Source organism: Scyliorhinus torazame, chromosome 12 (genome assembly GCF_047496885.1).
Source record: "Scyliorhinus torazame isolate Kashiwa2021f chromosome 12, sScyTor2.1, whole genome shotgun sequence".
In the NCBI taxonomy this organism is placed as follows: Eukaryota; Metazoa; Chordata; class Chondrichthyes; order Carcharhiniformes; family Scyliorhinidae; genus Scyliorhinus; species Scyliorhinus torazame.
The window spans coordinates 213,655,597-213,659,866 of NC_092718.1; the positions used below are offsets into that span (position 1 = coordinate 213,655,597).

At 46.7% G+C, this 4,270-nt stretch overlaps 1 non-coding gene across 1 annotated transcript; it reads left to right on the forward strand.

Moving 5' to 3' along the window:
* The first annotated feature begins 3,406 nt into the window (after nucleotides 1–3,406).
* LOC140387575 (small nucleolar RNA U3) lies at nucleotides 3,407–3,621 on the forward strand. Its single transcript, XR_011933910.1, has one exon. It is a non-coding gene; the product is annotated as a small nucleolar RNA U3 (small nucleolar RNA).
* Nucleotides 3,622–4,270: the final 649 nt, after the last annotated feature.

A 4,270-nucleotide genomic window follows, 5' to 3' on the forward strand; every position in this document is an offset into this window, starting at 1 on the left:
TGAGTAGCGCGAGGCTATCAGAGATCTTCCTGCCGGGTACAGCACAGATCTGGTCAGGGTGGATCACCGACTCCATGGCAGACCTGACCCGATTGGCGATGAGCTTGGTTAGAATTTTATAATCCACATTCAACAGTGAAATGGGTCACCTATTTCGGATTTCTTCCCTTTCCCCCTTCTGCTTGTAGATGAGGGTGATGATGCCTTTCCTCATAGATTCTGGCATGCTGCCGTCGCGAAGCATACTCTCGTACACTTCCAGCCGGCCTGGGCCCATCCAGTCCCACAGAGCCGAATACAACTCAGCCGGTAAGCCGTCGTTTCCAGGAGTTTTACTCGTCTCAAAGGATCTAACGGCCTTTGTCAGCTCTTCCAGAGTTAGCGGTATGTCCAGGTTTTCCCGCTCGCTGTCGCCTAATATGATAGACGACAGGAAGGTCTGGGAAACAGTGTGTTCTCTGTATGCTTCAGATCATACAGTCCGGCATAAAAGGATTTGCTGATCCTCAGGATGTCAGACTGCGATGACTTTACAGAGCCATCTTCTTCCTTCAGGCTGCTGATCACAGAGGTCTCTCTGTGCACCTTTTGGAAGGAGAAGCGTGAGCGCTTTTCATCCTGCTCCACGGAGCGGACTCTGGAACGGAAGATAACCTTGGAGGCCTCCGAGGTGTAGAGCGAGGCTTGCTGGCTCTTCACCTCTTGGACATCAACCCCCATCGACTGCAGCTGGAGCAAATTCTGCATACATTTCTGGAGCCTGGACATGGCCCCTCGTCTCTCTCTCACCTTTTGAATGCCTTTGAGGATGAAGAACCTTTTGATGTTCCCCTTGATTGCTTCCCACCAGAGATGTGGAGACTCAAAGAGGGGTTTCACGGTTCTCCAACCTTTGTAATCCCTTTTACATTCCTCGAGGTTCTCTGGAGTCAACAGTTTTACATTCAGCTTCCGCAGGTGGCAGTCAGCCAGTAGGAGGCAGTGGTCAGAGAAAACACCGGCTTAACAACGGTGGACCTGACCGTGAAAGCACGGGACACAAAGAAGAAATCTATCCTGGAGCGGACGGACCCCGTCTGGCCGTGACCATGTGTATCTACGTTGCGCTCCGACTGCAGGGTTGCTGAAGACGTCGAGCAGCCTGGCGTCTTTTACCGTTTCCATCAGGAGCCTGGACGCAGCGTCTAATTTGCTGTTGGCTCTGCTGGATCGTCCAGCCGCATCGATGATGCAGTTGAAGTCACCGCCCAGAATGACAGGCTTGGGGGTGGCCAACAGCAGTGGGAGTTGCTGAAGGACTGGCAGCCGCTCACTCTTTACGGCCGGGGTGTACACGTTAATGAGTCTGAGAGGGACGTTTTTGTATTTAACGTCTGCTACAAGGAGGCGTCCAGCCACTACCTCCTTTACGTCGGAGATGGTGAAGTTGCCTGCCCGCAGCAGAATACCCAGGCCGGGGGAACGACGTTTCCTCCTGACCAGATGGATGGCCCGTGGGACCACCAGCTCAACCAGCGTCTGTAGTTGCTGAGGTGAGGAATTCCGCACTCCTGCAGGAACAGTAGGTCGGCTTTCACGTTTGCTAAGTAGCCGAGTGTGGCTACACACCGCAAAGTATCTTTAATGCTTCGCACATTAATCGATGCAATTTTAAACCCCATTTAAAAAAAGGTAGATTTACCAGTCTCAGAGTCCAGAGTCTATGCAGTTGGGTGTTCCAGCTGTTGAATGTTTCCCAGCATGCCGGTGGTGCTCGCAAACTGTTGCACAGTTGCAGGGCTGAGAAAGCTATCCTGGTCCGCACTGGGCCCGTGAACCCGACGGGGATGCATTGGGGGGATAGTGTAGCCCTGGTGTTCGTCGTGGCATTCAATGGGTGTTGGGGCTGCAGGCCGGTTTTCGCCTGGGTTGTTGCTGCTTGTTAATTTCTGGAGTTGGTCTGTGACTTTATTTTGAATGTCCGGCGTTTGGTGTCCGTTGGTTATATTGCTGTTCCCATCCACCAGAGGTTGATGATCTCGACGTGCTTTATTTCCTTCCCTGTCTGTGGTCTGGGGGGTCTGTGCATCCCGTTCTACATTGGTATTTTGCCTCTTTATTTGAGGCTGATTCTTGTCTTGTTTTCCCTCATCGGAGGAGGTGTCGGCGCTCCGACCACTGGCTGAAAGGTGCCGCTTTTTGCCATTCCCCATCTTGGGTTTCCTCCGTCCATTTTTTTGTTTCCTCTTTCGTTTGTCCCTGTTCACCGTTTCCCAGGGCTCTTGATTCTTCATTCCATCCTCTTCCATTGAGTCTTCCTCGTCAGATGAGGTTGGGGTTGAGTTGTCAGGTTGAGCTGGGGCTTTTTGTTGAGGGCCCTTCTGTTGATTTTCAGCATTCTGTGCTGTGGTGTCTTTGTCGATGGAGGGTGCATGAACCTGTGGTCGTCTTTTTGACTCCGCCGCTGATGATTTGTGCGTACCTTGCCCCGCGTTTTGGGCAGGCCTTGTAAAGATGGCGTTGATCTGTGTGGACAACTTAAATACCTTTGCACCATTTCTAATGACCATTTTGAAATTTCTGTATTGTTTCTTTGACTGTACTAAAGCACCTCAGAGTGCAACTTGATGTATGTGGCGAACCTGAGTATTATTGAAATATTTGTAATGTTCTTTCAGATATTTTACAAAAAGTATATTTTTGCAAAATGAAAGTAATAATATTCCTGAGGATGTATTGAAGCACCGCAGAGTGCAAAATGATCTATGTAGAAAACATGAATATTATTGCGCCATTTTGAAATGTTTGTTATGTTCTTTCAGATTCAGACGAATAAAGTACATAGTTTTGCAAAAAAAGATGGTACGGGGGTGGAAATAAGCTCTTACTGATGGTACAGGTCTGCGGTTGGAAACACATCTCAGTGTCATATATGACACCGAGTTTGCAGTCTGACTCAGTCTCAAACAGGAAGTTGATTGCTGTGTTTGTGATGAGTAAAAGTTATCTCAGTGATTTGAGTTTGCAAAATGGAGACTTCGTTTCTTTTAGCTTCCTCGTCCTCGGGGTCCCTACAATAACACTTTCTGATAGTTATTTAAATGAATTGTTTAGGAACGATACAATATCACATTGACTGGTGAATATGAAAGAGATATGTGACACTGACTGCGTGTTGTGAGTGACACTGACATTAACTTTTGATTGGTGAATTGAATATATTATGTAAATCAGAATCTACAAATCTGATGGTTCCAATGTTACATGTGGAAAAATTATCTATTGTTTTATAATGATTTTGGTGTATAATTGTAGATTAAATAATGAACAAAACTATACATATAGAAATTAATAAATTAGAGATGCAGCCCCTGACCGTAATGTGTATTTGTGATATTGCCACTTGAGCTTCTGAGTTTAGCTCATTAAGATTATACTCTTTGGGATCATTTCTATAGTTTTTTCCTAGAGAAATGTGTTTCTAGAGTGTTTGGTCTCACAAACCACGAGGAGGATTTATAGTGTTCTCTTCTGTGCAGGAAGTAGGCATTGAGTGTTGCTTTTAGCAGCTGCTCTCTGTCATTGATGAGTGTTCCTTCTCTCTTGTAGGGAGAGGGAGGAAGAGAACGCAGTCTGAGTGGTTTGTCTTTAAAGTTTGTAAAAGTAGAAAGTTGCTTTGGTGATACATTCAATTCAGTTGGCTGTGCTGGTGTGTGCATTAGTTAATGTTATAAAAATGGCAGAGTGATCCTCATGCTCTTGAGTTGTTATGGCGTTCTGTTCGCTTGATCGCCTGCTCCTATTTTTTGTATTCTTTTGATTGTCCTGGTTCTCAGCTGCAGTGATGAAACATGTCATGTGCAGGGGGACAGGATGCTGTACTCTGCCGTGGAACGTTATACTCGACGCCATAACACCTGTCCTCATAGAAACATCATCAAACGCAAATTACTCAGACAGCGGCCTGTACAGAATCCCTGTGGGAACAGGTGGATCGTATCTAAAGATTCCCTTAGTGGACTGTCAAAGTCACTTAGCATCCCACACCGTTGCCAGAGTTGTGGAACAATGTTTTTTTTAGAATGAAGGGGCAATTTAGCGTGGCCAATTGACCTACCCTGCACATCTTTGGGTTGTGGGGGCGAAACCCACACAAACACGGGGAGAATGTGCAAACTCCACATGAAATGAAAAATGAAAATGAAAATCGCTTATTGTCACAAGTAGGCTTCAATGAAGTTACTGTGAAAAGCCCCTAGTCGCCACATTCCGGCGCCTGTTCGGGGAGGCT